At 39.6% G+C, this 19,171-nt stretch overlaps 1 protein-coding gene across 17 annotated transcripts in view; it reads left to right on the plus strand.

Annotated features, from left to right (window-relative positions):
- The window catches only part of Utrn (utrophin), a 527,655-nt gene that overhangs the window by 73,326 nt on the left and 435,158 nt on the right, over nucleotides 1-19,171 (plus strand). Inside the window, exon 2 of one of the 17 annotated variants that reach the window (XM_087190259.1) lies at nucleotides 10,197-10,323. The exons of the other annotated variants lie outside the window; for them this stretch is intronic. The gene's annotated coding sequence lies outside the window, so the exon portion shown is untranslated. The remainder of the gene's footprint in view (nucleotides 1-10,196; nucleotides 10,324-19,171) is intronic. 17 annotated transcript variants of the gene reach the window in all.

Raw genomic sequence — 19,171 nt, forward strand, 5'->3', positions numbered from 1 at the left:
AGTTGCCTGATCAAAGCTGCCTGAATGATTCTTGACCATTTACCTTTGTTGTTTTGTAAGTCATTAGTATGCAACACTGAAAATTTAGTATGGATGTACCAGAATTAGTTTTGATCTTTTGGCCAAGAATATATACTGTAACTTTATTCTTTGTATTTTGATCTTGTCTGAAATAAAGTTTGAGAGTAGTTTTACATTTATAGAAAAGTCGCAAAGATGGCACTGGGAGTGCTGCTTGGCCCTACACCCAGGTCTCCCCTGCCCAGGCCCCTCAACATCTTAGCTTACTTATTGTTACATTTGCCATGGTAAATGAGCCGGTATTGATATCGTATGATTCATACGCTTGATGTTGTTCATGACATTAATTCAAAGGCCTCCTTAAGCCTTACTGTTGAAAGTTTGTAGATCTAGCTAGGCCTTAAGAGCACGCGCCTGTAATTGCAGCATTGTGGGAGGCTGGGGCAGGAGGACTGACAGTTTGAGCCCTGCCTGGGCAGCTCAGCAACGTAGCAAGGCCTTGTCTCCCTAAAATAAAAACTAAAAAAGGCCTGAAGATGTAACTCAGTGCAAAGGTCCTGGGTTCAATTCCCAGTACTATAAAAAAAAGTTTATAGATTTATAAATGAAAGAATATTTTTAACTTATACCAAGTTCTGAGTTTGAGGGCTGAGGATTTAGCTCAGTGGTGCTCTGCCTGCTTTGCAAGTGCAAGGTTGTGCGTTCGATCCCCGGTACCAAAACCAAACCAAAGTTTTGAGTTTGAATTCTTTTAAAGTGTGAGTTCAGACTCAGAACTTTCGAATTCTTACATACAGTCATAGTTGTAAATATATTCACAAAGCAGATAGACTAATGCTTGTGATAAAAAGATTCTGAAACAGATATTTCCAATGTTATTAGCCTTCCAGAACCTGGAGAAAGGCAAGGTTACTTCACAGGCTGTTTGGCTAATATACTTGAAGTCTTCCATATTAATGAAAATAAGTACTTAATGACATGACAGATTTCATTAAACATGATATTTGTTGTAATTATTTATAGTATCCTCACAGAGACAGTAGTACTCATGATATTTAAGAGGCACTGTACATCATGGGTACCAGCCAGTTGGTCTACAGTCGTAGACCAAATAAAAATAAGGATGCCAGCTGGAAAATATAGGTTCTGTCAATGTCTAAAATGCCCTAAAAATGTCTCCAGAAACTGCCAAATGTTTCCCAGTTGAGAACCCCTGATAGAAAGTAGTTATGAGAGCCTGTCATGGCACTAGGAAGTGCTATATAAATATTTCTGTTAGTACTGTTATTGGTATCTTCGTTATTTATTTCTGATAAGTTGAAAACATATAGCTTAAGAAGACACACCAGCAATTTAATATACAGTTAAATCACATGTATTAAAAATAAGGCTAGTGAAATAGGAAGGAAAGGTCTAAAGGAGCAGGGGAAGTGGGAGGGGCAGGGGAAAGGAAAGAAGGGAAAAGAATAAATATGAGAAAAGGAGAAAAATGGAAACAAAGTCTTTGTAAACTGGGAAGGGAGGGCAGGGTAATGGGGAAAAAATAAGAACCAAGATACATCATGTAAAGGTACAAGACCCCAGTGATGAATGTAACTGTATTGGATACCTAAAATGTACCAGTAAACTTAATGGAGAAAAAATAAGGCTACATCTTTTTGGATAAGGTTTCATTCTGAAGATTTATACAGGACTTGGAGGCATAGATCCTATAGTAGGAGGAAGTGTTAGCTCTATCCCAGGTTCGCTTTCACCTTTCTTTGCTGTTCTTCACCTGCCATTTCCCCTTCTGACACTGCAGCCTGTTGAAACTGGGTGCTGTGGGGAGGACATGTAGGTGTGGAATTCAGAATTTAGAGATTGGTTCTTGCAGGGCTCCTGCACATCCACCCATCACCCCTGCTTTGAGTTGAATGGGGCTCAGCAAGGGTAGGAGGCTGTATTTTGGCTTACGCCAAATCCCGTCATTTCCCCATGATGATATGTTATTAGCATCTTGATCCCTGTGATTTGTTAAGTTAATCTGCACCTCAGAGATCGGGGAAGATCACAGCCTTTTGTTTTCTGTGACTTCATTTTGTAATATATGCTCTGGGTAGGTGAGGCTATACCAGAAACATTCAAGCCCAACAATTTAATATCTACAAACAGTGCATTATATTTAGCCTTCCTGTCCTGTTTAGTGTTCTAGAAACAGATGCTTAAATTGGCTAAATGGTCCTTCTGCTATGCATTGTGAGGTGTCCATTTTCTTATTAACAGAGTGAATTTTTTTAAACCTCAAATCCATGAGAACAGAATAATCAATGAGATATGAGGATCAGATGAAAATTCCCCATGTTAGAATCATTGACCTCAGAACATCCTATGGAAACTTTGGCAACCTTATATTTTTCTCCTTTAAATCTACTTGGCTATTCCTAGCAAATATTCACTTGCCAATATTGATCGACTATAAAAATAATGATTTAAAATGAGATCTTATTGGTTAAGCTATGGTTAAGTCTACTCAGATAAATTAGTGAACTTATTTCAAAAGGCAGATTTTACTTCCCTGTATTGGTCAGCTTTTTTATTCCCGGGACAAAATGTCTGAATTACACAACTTAAAGGAGGAAAGGCTTATTTTGGCTTATGGTTTTGGAAGTTTCAGTCCATGGTTGGCTGGCTCAAAGTCAGAAACATCATGGTAGAAGGGCATGGCAGAGGAAGGCTGTGCAACTCATGACACTTGGAAGTACATAAAGACTAAGGGACATGCCAGAGAGGAAAGGGCTAGGGACCATATAGAGTCCCCAAGGTCATGCCCTGATGACCCACCCAGACACACCCAGAAGTGTGCTCTGCTAATCTCCTAGCACTCTTGCAAGCCAATCAAATTGACAATCAAGAGGAACTGCCACAATCCCACGTAGCAGTTATGATCAGTTCCTTGATGCGTGATGACAAGGGTGTGAGCCTGTCCTCTTGCTCCCATCTTGTCTGAAGTATTTATAATATTTTGATTCAAACACTTGGGCTTTGGAGCCAGTCTGCTTGAATTTCATTTCAGCTATTTCCACTTACTAACTCTGTAGTAACTGGGCAAGTTGTGTGATTTTCAGTACCTGTGTCCTTTGAGGCAAAGTAGGGACACTAAAGCATCCACGCTATTTGGGTAGTGTGAGGATTAGATTATATAGTAATCCATGTGGGAAGCACTAATAAATGTTGCTAGTGATAGTGTCAACAATACCGTCATCACTACCATTACTGCCACTGTTAATTACTGTTCATATTAATAGAGTCACTAAGATGAACCAGGCATGGCTGAATTGAGATTTAATTTGCTTGTTCTCTGTAGGTGATAGTGAGGCATGAAATAGCTAAAAGATAGAACAAGGTAGATAGAAAATCCAGATTATTCAGTGTTACTCTGAACAGTAGTATCATTTCGGAATTGAAAACACTGATGTTCTCTGCTGTCCCATGGAAATTCTTATTCTTAATTTCCTTATGTTAACTGTCTTCCTAATATATTAATATGTGTTGTTAAGTATATTTCAATCTTTAAAAAATTCCAGTATTCTTATCTAATTGTATTTTTACTTTTAGTAATCACAGTAATATCAAATAATATTAGAAAAGAAAAAGATAATTAATTTCCAATTCTACCGTCTTCATAGAATACTTTTATTTATTGTCCCAGTTAGTCTCTACAGTCATATAATAATTATAATTATATATTTCTAATTTTTGTTCTGCTGCTTTAGATATATATAATTTCATGAGCATTTTCCATATTTTCCATATCACTAATGGAAATCTGATAGTCGTTATATAACTTATTTAACTGTTTTCTTGGTTTTTGGTTATAATTTACTTAAATGTTTTATTTGTTTTTGGTATTCAGTTTATTTCTTTTTTTTTTGGTACTGGGGATCGAACTCGGGTCCTTGCGCTTGCGTAGCAGGAGGCGAAACCACTGAGCTAAATCCCCGGCCCAGTATTCAGTTTATTTCTTGGTTTTCAACATTATGGATGAAAAGTTATCCCTACCGATCTGTCAGATGGGTATAACACAAATGCCATAGGTTGTTGTGTGGAGATTATAGAAGTGAATAGATAGAAATTACATTCTACCGAGTAACAAAGTTGCTACTACTATTACTGCTGCTCTTCTCAGTCATCACTTTCGCCACTTGGCCAGTTATTGTTTGGTGTGGGAGCTTCCTGTGCATGGTGAAAGCTTGACTGCCAGCATCCCATGGATCCGCCCACCAGCACTGAAATACGGTATGTCTCCCTCTTCCAGCTGTCTTCCCAGGGACAGAATGGCTCTGGGCTGAGTCCCTGACATAGGCCATTAGAACAGTCTGGCACTGCTTTATGTGTGGTAGATAAATATTTGCTGCTGTTAATATTGCCACTAGAATTATCTTAATTTCTGTTATTTATTTCTGATAAATTCCTAGTAACGTGATGGCTAGGATAAGCACTTTGATTGTAGGACTGCTGACATGTATTATTAAATGCTCTCCAGTGGACTGAGTTAAGTTTAATAAGTTTAATTCCATTTGTTGATACAAATATCAGTATTTCTGAGATCCAGCCAGTATCCAGTTGATAACACCACATAATGTTTTAGCTTTAATTTCTGTAACTACTGTTCAAGATGAGTTCATTTCTTGAATTTCTTTTGTTGTATTGCCACATTTGACATTTGAACAGTCTGGTAATGCCCTTTGTCCACTTTTTTTTCTTTTTTCTTTTTAGTTGCTGTGCCATCCAAAATTTACCCTCAGTAACCAAGTCCATATTAAATGTCTTGGCTTGACCTTTTTGTAGCATCCAAGTAGAACACTGAATGAGGGCTTTCAGACTATTCTGTCTTCCCCGCTCAGTACTTTGGTTTTTCAGATTAAGACAATAACTGACACTTTACCATAATATGAGACCTCTTGGAATTTCAATGTAAGGTCATATCCTCTGTTTTGAAGGATAATTCTGTGGGAAAGAAACTGAACTGTATATTCTGTGATACATGTCATGGAACAAACATGATTGCCTCTGGTTTAAAGTACTTTTGACCCAGGTATTCCCCTTCTAGGTGTCATCCTGAAAAAGTTAAAGACCTCATATTACAGTGATGCATGCATACCCATGTTTATAGCAGTACAACTCATAAATTGCTAAATCTTGGAAGTGGCCTATATGTCCATCAACAGATGAATGGATAAAGAAAATGTGGTAAGTGTGGTATTCATACACAGTGGAGCACTACTCTGCCTTAAAGGAAGATAAACTCGTCATTTGTAGGAAAATGGATGCACCTTGAGACCATGATGTTAAATGAAATAAATCAGATGCACATGCTTAAATATCTTGTGTCTCTTCCATGAGAAACCCAAAGTATAAATGTATTAACGAGCAAAATAAAAGAAAAGAATAGGAAATGGGGAGAGAAATTTTTTTCCTCAATGGACAAGTGAGCAAGAGATGAAGGGAGGGAGGAAGATGGAGGGGAGAGAAAGGTAAGATGTGTTACATACCTGTCCCATTTCCCCACAGTGAGTGTAATCATTAGGTACTGCAAACATGTACTAAAAAAAATAAAAATTTTAAAGCACCCTTGGGGAAGAAACCCAGTCTTAGCTACAGCAGAGGCTGTGAGCACGTGTCACCCACCCATCTCTGGCACTGTCCTGAACCTGGGCTCCCAGCCCTGGGCACCTGCATCCCTTTGCCTGGGGACATGCACTGGCTAGACCAGCTGACACCCAGGGCTGGCAGGAGGAACCCTCAGCTCTCAGCGGGCCTGCTTTTGTGAGGAATATGTCACCATGGTTCTCCACCTTCTCAGATGGATTACAGTCCAATGGAGACTCCCTTGCTACGGACCCTCTTACTGGCCATCTTTCCTAGTGTTTCCTGGGACTGCCTCCAACATAAACCAGTAAACTGGAATCTTTCTGAGTGTACTTCCAGTGGGACCCAAGTGAGATGTTAGCCAACTTCCTTTTGATCTTGACTAATGAAAGGAGAGGATAGATTCATCCAGGAGAACCAAGTCTTCCACATACCTCTGGCCTGCATGAGGGATTGAAGCTGCACACGCTGTCATTTAGTATCCCTGAGTCCCCCGACTTTCTGCCACTTCCCTACACCATGGCCTCACTTAGGGGCTTGCAGGGTTTCAGAAAGAAATAGGAGTGGTTTTTTTGCACTTTCCCATAGAGTGACTGACTAATATTAGGAAGGCAAAAAAAATTTTTTTAACAACTCATGTATCTGTTGCTGTCCTAATTTTGTCCTTCAGGGTTGAGTTAATTATTAATGCCACAGGAAAAATTCTTTGCTTGACAGGCAGGCCAATATTAGTTTTAATTGTGGGCTGTGTTTGAGTTAAAGCCATCCAGGAGTTGTGGAAAGAATAGAATGCTCTATTTCTGGATGCTAAAAGGGATTTTGCAGGACTGTAAGGAGAGAAGTGCCTGTTAATTACAGGTATAGGTTGATCCTGGGTTATATTCATTATGATGCCACTTCCTGGGTCAAATTTAAAGAATAAAATCAAAGGTGAGATTCACCATCATCATCATCATCTAAACCAATGGCAAGAACCATGAAGTTGTAAGCATCTGCTTTGTTAATTAAAAACAAAATCCCCTTATTGGAGCTGATTTGTGATAGTCAGACCTGGCTAGGATATAAGAACTGGCTGTCTTTAAACGCTGAGGTCCTGCTGTGGGCATTCCAGGCCAGGGTAGAAATTTCTGCCCCAGGCGTGGATAGAAAGAGCTCACCTCTCTGCCCCACTCCCCCCTCTGCCCAGCGCCCAGCTGCGGTCTCTCAGAGCCCGCACACCTGCAGGAGCATTTGTCATTGCGTCCCAGAGCTGCTCTACTTCCTTCCCAGCTGCATGTTGGATGTGGTTTCCAAAAAGCTGAGCTCATTGCCAGGTCTTCCATGTCCTTTGCTGTAAGTGAATTTGACCCAGAGTGAATGTTGGCCCGCGGAGATTTCCCGTTTTCTGTGTGAAAGTTCTGTGTTTGTTGTTTGTGATTAATAACTGGATAGGGTACAAAGCCAAATGATTTCATTGTTGAACACAGCCTGGAAGGTCATGAGAAACTGCTTGTTCAAGTTCAGCCTTGCCAAGGAGTGGGGGAAAGGTCTGCCTCGACACCTGGATGGTTTTAGAAATAAGGCAGAGAATGCAGGAAAAAATAAACATGACACGCCCTTCATCACGTGACAAGAAAGTTGATTTGAACCTGGTGCAGCTTTATGCTAGGTCCTTCCAATACTTGGCCTCTGATGCCGAGTTAGCACTTCAAACAAAGGTGCGTTGAGGTCCTGCTGTGTGCCAGGCTGTGGAGAGTGAGTTTGTTGCACTAAGAGTTGTACTTGAGAATTGACTGTTTGTTAAGAGCTCTGTTTTTGGTGCATTTTAGATTACATTGCTTTGCTGTTTGAAATGTGATTTGGGGGCCCAAGTTAGAGTGCTTGCCCAGCATACTTGAGGCTGTAGTTCAATGTGCTGCACTGCAGAGGAGAAAAAAGGGGACATAGGATTTTGAAACAAATTTCTCAGTACTTAGGCACTTTGAGTTTCATTATACTTTCAAAAGATGTTATAGTCACACGTAATAACTGATGGACACATGGTAGTCCTTCAATTTAAAAACAGGGAGACCATTATCTGACAGAATTGTGTGTCTTTTCTATGTGTTTTCTAGGCTTTTGATGAAGAAGTCAGGAAAAGATTAATTTTTAGTCTTTGGGAAGGGAACTAAATGCTTTAGCTCTCACACAAGCTGTGACAGCCATAAATTTTGAATCCTAAGGTAGATAGATTCCTTTGAGTTTGACACACAGAGGGCCTGCTCTTCTCAGAAGGGAGTGTTGTGAGATTACGTGGGCCAGAGGCATGAACTCTTCCCTCACCTCGTCTCCATTAGAATCTTTCCCTGCTTAAAACAAACAAAACAAAAATAACACGCAAACATTAAAAAAATTATAATTTTACCAGAGTTGAATTATTTCTGTTGAGGAAGTTTTTTTTTTTTTTGGGTACTGGGGATCAAACTGAGGTCCTTGGCGTTTGTGAGGCAGGCGGCGGAGCCCTGAGGAAGTTTTATTACATGGCCATCTCTTCATTTCTTCTGAATGATCAGAATTTTTAATTCTTTAAGGAAATATTTATTATATTTTTATAGTGCATAAGGAACTATGTGAGAGAGACCAGTGAGATAGCTCCTTCTAGGAGTCGCAAATCTCCTAGGAGTTAGATCATATAGGACTGGATACGTAAGCTATAATAAGCAGTTAGGTTCCACATGAATTAGAAGAGTGAGGGCAGGGTGCATAGCAGGCCGGGGGCAAACTGTAAGGACTTCCGGAAAGCAGGCATCCTTTGCTGTGGAGGCTGATGGGATACTAGGAGAGAAGGAAAGTACTCAGAAGAGGGCCAGAAAGAATAGGGCGCTGTAGGGGAGGATGTCCAACGATGTAGATACCCCTGATCTTGAAGGCAGTCAGTAGTTAATGTTTGGAGGTTTTGGGTGTGAGGGTTTTCACGATCAGAAGAAGGTTAATTTATTTGAGATGACTGGAGGGGCATTATCTTATCACCTTGAAGGAAGGGTCCCGAGGACTTGGCTGTTGAGCTCAGTACCTTGGGAATATCTTGGCTCTGTTGAATGGTTAAATTGAGTTATGGCAAAGCTCTCTGCATGGATTTTAGTATTTAAGATTCTGCTGCCAAAAGCTGAGCTCACTGCTCTTTTGAACGTAACTGTGATGGAAGAGACTTTTGTGTGGATGACTCTGCTCTTGTTAGCGCTGCAAATCACTTTCCAGTTTGGGAATCAGCTGCTGCCTGCAGAAGCTGCTTCTGGCGCTGACCAGCTTCTCCCTGTGCGTTTCCTGTGAAAGGTGAAAGGAGCCACCCGGCCCTACTTCCTTCCTGTTGGGTTTATTCAGTGGGGTTGCTCTTGTGTGGATTTTGCCTGTTTGGTGCTTGTCTGTGCTTTAGCCTAGCTGCGGCTGGAGCCCAGATGCCCACAGCTCTGCTCTGGCTGGTTTGTACTCCTGTGTCTGGTTTTCTGTTTCCCACTTTGTGATTCGCAGGCAGGGGTGGGTGACTGAGATGTGCTGCAGATGAGGGGTGAATCACTAAGATGATTTCCTCTTGTGGCTCTGGGCGTTGGTATGAATTTGTAGCCTAAAACAGCACAAGTGCGTCATCTGGTAGGTCTAGAGGTCAGAAGTTGACATGCTGTAAGTCTTATTGCTAGGATACACGATGTGGGTCTGATACAATATAGGTCTCACTGGGCAAAATCAAGATGTCGCTGCACTGCATTCCTATTGGAGGCGCTAGGGGTGAATCCGCTTCCTTGTCCTTGCTGGTGTCAATAGGCTGCCTGACTTCCTTGGCTCACGGCCCCCTCTTCAGATCAGCCATGGAAAATGACATCCCTCTCAGCTGTGCACTCTGAGACTCTCCAGGCTTCCTCTTCCACTTATAAGGACTCCTGGGATTGCACTGGGCCAACCAAGAGAATCCAAGAGGTTCTTTCTGTTTTAAAGTCTAATTAATTCTCAATCTAAATTCCTCCTGCAGCTTCAGTTACCCCTCACCATGGAACCAAAGGTGGTCATGGTTCTGGACACTAGGACACAGGCGCCTTTTGGAGAGGGTGGAAGGGGAGAGTGGGTTTTTGTGTCTTATCATAGTGGATAACTCCCGCTTTGCTTTTCTTTCCTTCCCTACCTCCCTCCATCCCTCCCTCCCTCCCTCCCTTCCTTCCTTCCTTCCTTCCTTCCTCTTAGGATAGTGGGTAGTTCTTAATCTCTCCTGCTGTCTGAAATAAATTTTATCACTTTCTTTTGGAAGGTGACTTACAATTATTAAAAAGACACAAAGCTTTTCACGCACACGTGTGTGTGTGTTTTCTCTTATGATGGTGTATATGTTTGTCTGTTGGAGGGGAAAAAGGAATGATCTAAGTACTTTCAACTTCAGGGACTGCATAGGATTCAAGTTCTGCAGTGGATCCTGGCGAGTAGATTAATTTCCCTGAGACATAAACATGTAGACCGCTCAAAATCATCTACTTCTTACACTTTGCTGAAGCCACCTGTTGCAGTTAATGTGATTTAATGTTTTTTTTTCTCTGTGTCGCTAGGCAGGATTTTTTAAGGACAAATGTCCAATATCGTGTTCAAGAGTACTGGGAAGAAAACCGGAGAATAACCAAACTAAAAGTGGGATTAAAATTATTTCTATTTTATGAAAAGTGAAGAAGCTCAGAGGTTAGTAACAAGGTGTTCCTCCCATCTGTGGTTTCAGTAGTGAATTGGTCTGTGAAAGGAACTTATTTTCAATAAATTCAAATATTATTGTGGTGGCTGATAGAGATTTTATGTGCATCATATTCTACTTTTGACATAATAACTTGGACTGTAATTATCATGACTGTAAATATTGATGTGTTAAAGTAGTACAGTTCTTAGTTTACTTGTAAATTATGAGAATATACCTGTGTAGTACAATGTCTCTTCCAAGAAATTTCTACCTGCATTTTTGAGAAGGGTTCATACATGAGTGAACAGTTTGTTAAGAAGAATACTTGCAAGACAATAATAAGTAATTCACTTAGACCCATCACTTCTTCCTTACTATTTTTAAAAACATGAATGTAAGTTTGTAGATAAGATCTTTTTCTCCTTCCACTCATCATCGTGTGGATAATGCAATTGTTATTGAATAATATTTAATTTAGAATAGACTAGCATAGATTTTAGAATAGCAATATTTAAAGTAATTAAAAAAATAATACATTTCTGAAACACGCAGGTGACTGCTAGAGTGAACGTAGGTATTGTTATAGACAAATAGATGCTGTAACAGCATAGTGACCTACTGGTGTACTGCTTTAATCTTTTGTTTTCATATGGAAAAATTCTACCAGCTTCTATTTTTCAAAGAGAAAATCATCTTCAAGAACACAGTTATTTGTTGGATGAGAGCCAAGAGAAAAATTCTGGGAATGCTGAAAGTCCCTACATAGGGGGAGGTTTGTGTTTATTACTGATAATCCTTAATGGCCTAATAATTGAGGTTCTATAAGTTTTAAAAAAAGCTATAAAAATATTGTCTTTTTATTTCCCAAGAAGAGCCAATGTATAGGCTGTTGAGGATTATCACATGGACATTTTAGAGAGCCTAAAGCTGATATTCATTCCTTCAGGTTTAAAAAAAAAATCCTTTAGAGTGTAGAAAAAAGAAGAAAAACCTTTCCATTATTAGAAATAAGAATGACATTAAGGAACAATGAAACTGGCACATAGTAAATACTCAGTAAGACATTTTAATGAGGCATAAGCCAAATAACTTGTTTGTATATATGTTTGAAGTTAGGCTACTTTTCCCCTGCAGTGCTGGGGTGGAACCCAGGGCTCTTGTGTATGGTAGGCAAGTCCTTTACCCCTGAGCTACTCTAGCCCTAAAGTTAGTTTTTATAGGATGGGCCTGTCCCTTCCCTTCCCCTCCCTTCCCCTTTCCTTTCCTTTTCTTTCCCTCCCTCCCTCTCTTTTGCTGTAGAAGAATCTGTATCTCAAGGTGTATCTGTCAGTACTTACTAGAGAAAGAGCTATAATACAAGATATACAACTATATAAGAATTTACAAGATTGACTTACAGTGGCCCCCCACAGATGAGGGGTGGAAGAGTGCAGAGGGTCAGTCTGCACACTGGAGATCTGAAGGGTCCAGTCGAAGGTCTGGAGCCCACTGCAGTGTCCCATGCGAGTCCGAGTCTGTGTCAGGAAGCCAATGGGTCTGCGATGGGAGGCTGAAGAGTCTACACCACAAGGCTGAAGGATCTGCGCTGGAATCCGAAGAGTGAGCTGGAAGCCAGGAGATGACGTCCAAGGTGAAGGAGAAGACTGGAGCTCCTCCTAAGAAACTGAAGCAGATCCATCCTTCTTCATTTCCCCTTTATTCCATCCAGGCGACTAACTGGCTAGGGTGGGTCTTCTACACCCTAGGGTGTGGAATTGCTGAGCCAATTTAGTTGAGCTTCTCTTACTCAGATTGACACAATCAATCAACCATCACACAAGGAGATGAAGCATTATTTCAACATCAAGAACTAGATCATACATTTAACAAAAAATATAGTTTGTTTAGTGGCTGCCTAGGACTTACAAACAAGACTTAAGAGAAATACAGTGACTTATTTTGTGACTTTTGTGTCAGTTTACTGTGTTTGCATTAGGGATTTTGTTTTGCTGGTTTGTTTTACCCTTTCATTTGTTTTGCCCTTTCATAAAATGAAGTTCTATAGTATTCCATTAAGCTAGTGTTAAACTTTGATTTGGACTGGCAATGCATTTAAAAATCACTAGACGTCATGGAATTTCTGTCTCCATTCAAATTCACATATGTAAGTCCAAACATTGTTCTTCTCAGCACTTCAAGAAGTTGGTGAAGTCTCTAAAAATTCTTCACATATATTCACTTGCTTAACTTACACATGTTTGTTCATTTGTTTCTATGGCTATTAAGGTCTGTGGGAGTGTCGGATAGAATACAACTCTTGTTTTTATTTTTCTTTATAAATAAAAGCTGTACATATTTAAAAAGTCAAATGTTTTATCACATAAAATTTACACCTTACTCCTGGAAGGAGAGGTAATCCCTAGGGTTACGTGATTTTGGTTTGTGTACCTTCGCTAGTGTTTGTGTGATATGATCTATTTTATATAGGGCCTATTTTTAGTAATAAACACGAGGCCATATTTGTACTGTTTTATGTTTCTTTTGTTAGACTTTAATTTTGGCTTTTTTCTTTTTGCCTCAGCTAAACATATTGAAAAATTTTCTATGCCAGTATTTGTAGATACACCACATTCTTTAGAACAACTTTTAAAATGTTCTTTTTTCAGAGGTGGGATGTACAATGTACAGGTGCAAATTCCCTACAATGAGTGTTACCATTATGTATGCCTAAAATGTACCAATAAATGTTTTGCTATAAAAAATAATTTTTTTCTTTTAGTTAATACATAACAATTTACATAGTTATGGAGTACAGTGTGATATATCAAGTACACTTGTATATTTGCCATATTCTTTTAAACCACTCTGTTACCCTTTGTTTAACATGAACATATTTTTATGATCACATTAAAATCATTTGTTGATTAACATTTATTTTTCTGGTACAGTGGTACCTCGGTTCACAAACTGAATTCTTCCATGATTCTATGCTTACAATTCGGTTGCATTCAGAATAGCAGGACAAATTCTGTGACCAGAATTGTAGAATTTGGTTCGTGAACTGAGGTATCACTGTACTGGGGACTAGGGATTGAACTCAGGGTTTTCCATGAGCTACATCCCTAGCATCTCCTCCCTGCCTTGAACTCACTATGTAGCCCAGACTGGCCTTGAACTCACTATGTACAGCGATCCTTCTGCCTCAGCCTCCAAAGTTCTGGGATTATAGGCGTGCATCACCACACCTGGCTCCCTAGCCCATTTCAATTTAATTTTTTATTTTAGGGCAGGGTCTCCCTAAATTGCTCAGATGCCTGGGATGGGTTTGAACTTTCTCAGACCTCTGCATCCCAGAGTGCTGGGATTACAGGTGAGCACCTCCATGCACAGTTTGTAGGATAACTTTTATATTTAATGTGGGTGGTGGCAGAGTAAGAGAAGGAGCCATGATCCGAGTGGCATCTGAGTTGCTAAGCCTCTGCTTTGTTCCCGCTGCTCAGAGAGTGGATGTGGAGGTCAGGGGCAGCATGCATTTTGCAAGGAGCGGGTTGTTGACTAAGAAATCAGCCTCCACCTAACAGGGCACCCACTGTGACCGTGTACAATGTGTGAATCTCAGCAAAAATACCACTTGTATTCTGAATTCCTTTGTTCCAACAACATAACTCACTAAGAAAGTTTCCTACAATTGAAAAGAATAGACACTGTTTAGAGGCCAAGTTTTGCCTTTTAAGGCTGATTGTGCTTTATTTTAATCTCTTTCTTCTCAAGTTAAGAAGACTGTTATAAACAAGGGGAGGGCCCTCTGGTATTTCTATACAAAAATCCAGTAAGGCTGCTTCTTTTTAAGTTAACTATTTTGAATCCTGCTTATTTATTTAGTGCTTATTGCTATAGCATCTAAGGAGCGCAAAGCTTCGGACAGCACAGTGGCCCTTGGTATTGAGGTGCTTGGTTCCAGGACCACTCCAGGGTTCCAAAGTTTGTGGCTGCCCAAGTTGCTTATGTCAGACAGTGTAGCATTGCATGGAGAATATGCACATTTTCTTGTATGCTTTAAGACATCTCTAGATTACTGGTCATAAGTAATACCAGGCAAAGGCTATGTAAATAGTTGTACTTTATTATTTCAGGAATAATGACAAGAAAAAAATGTCTGTAAATGTTTTGTGCAGATGGAAGTTTTTTTCATTTGATTTTTTTTTGGGGGGTGACAGTACTGGGGATTGAACCTAGGGGCTTTCTACCACTCAGCTACATCCCCAACCCCTTTTGTTTTTTAATTTTGATACAGAGTCTTGGTGAATTTCCCAAACATTACTCACACTTGTGATCCTCCTGCTTTAACCTCTTTAACTGCGGGGATTACAGGAAATATTTTTGTTCTGTGGTTGACTGATAGAATCCATGGCTGTGTAACCCATAGACATAGTGGGCTGACTAAGCTTTCCACGGATCCAGGGAGGCAGATTAGCTGGATTGGGCTCTGTACCCCAATTCTTATCAGCTATTTATTGACTCTGTTTGCTCATCTGTAGCATGGAGGATAATCATGATTCTACCTCTTGATGGATGTAAGGAAAATAAAAATCCAAGCAAAAAGACAACCGAGAAAAACAATATTACAGACTGTATCTGATGAGGGTCTAGCCTCCAGAATATATAAAGAATTCTTACAAGTCAACCATCAAAAGACAACCCAATTAAAAAATGAGCAAATGAATAAACATTTCTCCAAGGAGAATATACAGATATCCAGGAAGTCCATGAAACGATGCACAACATCTTTAGTCATTAGGGAAACTCAAATCAAAAGCACAGTGAGGTTCCACCTTGTATCTATCTACTAGAATGGTTATAAGAAAAAGTGTGGAAAGAAGAATATGGTCAAGGATGTGGAGAAATTAGAATCCTTATACTGGTGCAGGTGCACAGTGGTGGAGCAGTTCTAGAACACAGCTTTGCAGTTCCTCAGAAAGTCAAATGTTGAGTTACCATATAACCCAGCAAGTCCTGTTTTTGTTATATATCCCCAAAGAGAACCTGTGTTCACACAAACAATTGTACCTGGATGTCCATAATGGTATTTATCATAGGCAAACAGTTGAAACAACTGAAATGCCCATCAGCTGACAAATAGACCAACAAAATATGATCTTCCCACATTACCGAGTATTATTCAGCCATAAAAAACAAATGCAGTACTGGTACAAGTTAACCCATGCACAAACCTTCAAACATAACGCTCACTGAAAGTAGCCTGGCACAAAATGCCACATACCTGATTTCATTTATATGATGTGATAGACAAATCCACAGAGACAGAAAGTAGAATAGTGGGTTCTAGGGCTGGGAGAGAGGGCAGGGACTAAAGAGGGAAAGCTAAAGGATACAGGGTTTCTTTTGGAGATGATGAAAGTATCTAGAAATTAGAGATGATTATTGCACAATTTTATAAATATACTACAAACCACTGAATTGTACACGTTAAATGGATGGGTTTTATGGGATGTGAATTGACAGGTTTCCATTGACAAAATGTAAGATCAGACGTGGGAAGCCATGCCATGCAGAAACATAGTGAGCACCCTTTGTGTCAATTCTACAATGCCGTTACCATCTTCGTTATTATTTTAAAAAAGTAATTCCTCATAACGTGGTTGGATTATATCCATTTGTCTTCAAATTACAGAAATACTAGCAATTCAACATTTGCAAAACCTTTTCAAAGGTCTGCCTTTGTGAAAGGGTCCTGGGATAGAAAATGTTTGAAAGATTGTGGGTATGTTTTTCCTGTTTGCTTACACTGCATCTTTTTTATTATAAAATAAAGCACTACTTGGCAGGTCATATGACATTTATAGATTTTTTTTTCTTTTTACTCTCTTTCATTTGATTTAGCTGACTGGCCACTCAACTCCTGTGTTGTGGAGAGAAGGAAAAGAAGCCAAGAATAGGAATTCTAATGGATTCTTCAGTGTTGGTGATGAGATTTCCTTTCCATGTTTCTCCATCCTAGTAAAACACAGAGCTTTTTCTACATAGTGTGAGACTTAATGGTAACCTAGTGAGCTAGTAAATCAACACTTGGGTGTTCTCTGAAAATATTTTATGTAAAATAGATACCACAAAGTGACTCTGCTTTAGTCAGTTGTGGAATAACATTTAGACCATGTCTGCTAAAAGTGTAGATATATCTTAAACACTGTGATTCTTTTTGGGCTATTAAAAGATGAGATTTGGAGGCATTTCATGGTTTCAAGGATTAATGGACAGTATGAAAGTATATATACTTTAATAAATCATAACTTATAAGCAGATTACTTGATTAGGGCAAGAAATGCACAGTAACTGTCTTTTATGGATCTAAATTTAATCTGGGCTGTAACTTTCGTTTCTGGATTTCCTTCTGCAAGCCTAAAGGGTATTCTAATTTCATTACTATCAATACCAAGATCATTTCACAGCTTCCTGCTAGCTAGGAGTCATAGTGACTTTGCCAGGCTCTTTGTTTAGCTATGTGACCTTGTTTGACTTAGCTTTAATTACTCTCTCTGTACTCCTTGTAGCTGGCTACTGATTCTTGATATTTTGCTTTGACCTTTGGTAAAGCTGTCACTGTGACTCTTTTGTAGGGGGGACTCACCTGGCGAGGAGAGGCTGGCCTCGCCCTGCCAGGCAGATCTGTGGCTCTGCTTGCTGGTTGGCGTGTGCCCATAAAGACCTGGGATGTTGGTGCCATTTCATAGCTCTTTATCTGGTGGCTGCCTGGGACACCTCTCTCCTCTTCAGTGCTGTCTCTGAAAATTGCCACCTTCTGCATGGCAGGTTGATGTCACACTTTCTGTCCCCACACAGGGTAGCCACCTTTTTATAAATTGTAGTAGGTTTAGTAAGAGAGTGATTACCAAAATCTTGTTTATTTATATGTGAATGAATTAAATATGGTTACTGATTTAATACCTTCTGCTTCTCTGATTTCAATTTTTCTAGAATGATTATTGTACTGTAAACATTTATATCACTTATTTTCTTTACGTTTTATTGTTCAGGAAAAATACTTTCATTAAGTACTGGTAATTTATACACGAAAGAATTATGCATACAATTGCCAAAATTATCTGTGGTTAAATTCTTTAACTTTTAGTTAACTGAGAAATTTACCAAAGTTGAAATGGTGTAGCTTTATGGCTTGGTTTATGAAAATGAATCGGTCATAGTTAATATTAGTAAGATTATAGTCTGAGATGCAGATCGGAAAAATATGGGTACTTTATTTGCTATAGTGAGTGGAGTAATGAAAGCTATGGTTTTTCAACAGTGACTGAAAAAAAAAAATATATATATATATTTTTTTTGTAGTACCAAGTAACATTCATTTCTCTGTGTGCAAGCATATATTATGCATGAGCTTGTGTATAAGCTTGTGTATAACCACTTAGCACAGTTTGGCACAATGATACATTTATGTGTAGACCGATGTGGTCTTGGTGCCCAGCTGGCAGTGTGACTGTGGAAAGACGAGGCATGGGCGGGCTCTGCTGCTTCCCACTCTGAGTGCCTGCTTGGTTTCTTTTCTGCTGCCTGTGTGCGGCTCAGCCCCGGAACCCACAGAGTCTGTTCCCAAACCTGGCTATCTCCGCTTACAGTCAGCGTGGTTCTTACTGGAAATGAGAGATGGGCACTGCTGCTTCAGGCTGGGCTTCAGCTTGTCCTTATTAGTAAGTCTTGGGCCCGCCATGAGTAGATCTCTGATTTCTTCATCACAGAATAATCCTACACAGAGCCACAGTTCTCTCTGCTTTTAAATCACTGAACCTTGGAAAAGGAAATGATTATTCGTCAAAACTCTGAACACTAGAATAAAATGTTCCTATTTAGATCAGTTAGAGGTCAATTTAGTGCTCTAGTGAGCTTTAGAATTGCTTTTCTTGGGGGAAGGAGAAGTAGAAATGATCAAGATGAGATGTATTTATGTTCCAGTTCTCCAAGATGAGTGTAATTATTGTGTATCACAAACTTATTAATACAAAATTGCTTTTCTTGTCTGCCTTTAAGGTCTATTTTTATACCAACTTTTCTTCCTATTAGTGTTTCTTCAAGTCAATTTTTAAAATCTTGTCAATCATAAAATGTTCTTTAAACACGGAAAAAGATAAAATGAGAAAGTCAGTGGGTCATCTTGATATTGATGGTTTAAAAATTTTGCTCGAGGTTGACAAGGAAATAGTTACAACAGATTCATGTTATTTTAAATGAAGTGTACAAGTTCAAGGTCTCCATTGAATTATGGGAAAATACACAGTTTGTTTAGACTCACCAAGCACCTTAAACTCTTTCGATAATTTTTTAATTGACAACCCGTATTGGGAACTGCATATGCCGTGGTGATCAGAGCTGACATTTCTTGCCTTCATGGACTCACAGAAATCAATATGTAATCAAATTGAGCTGTGTACTATGGTGCAAGAGAAAAGCAAACAGGATGCTGTGAGCAGCTGAAGGAGGCTGGAAATCTGCTCTAAAGAAAAGACTTTAAACCTGAAATGTCCACTGGAGTGTCCAAGGGGATTGGGAATGGGCTGAAAGGTTCTGTGGGGATGGGTGGGGAAGGCAGCAGGAACAAATATCCTGGGGCAGGAAAGGGCTGGGTCCCTCTGCGAAACACCAGGAGGAGGGAGAGTGTGGCGAGATTAGGTGGCGTGCAGGGAGCCTTGATTCAAGGCCTGTATACCTTGTCATTTTGTTGGTCCGTATTTTGCTATTCAGCTGGCTACCATTTAGAGAGCAGACCAACAAAGAACAACAGGAGAATTTAGGAGACTGTTAGAGTGCAGTGTTTGATATATGCTTTACGTTGGAGGCAAGAGATAGTGG

The sequence above is a fragment of the Heterocephalus glaber genome, unplaced genomic scaffold (genome assembly GCF_053883595.1).
Source record: "Heterocephalus glaber isolate CG9 unplaced genomic scaffold, H.glaber_assembly_v1.0 deba00001550, whole genome shotgun sequence".
Classification (NCBI taxonomy): Eukaryota; Metazoa; Chordata; class Mammalia; order Rodentia; family Bathyergidae; genus Heterocephalus; species Heterocephalus glaber.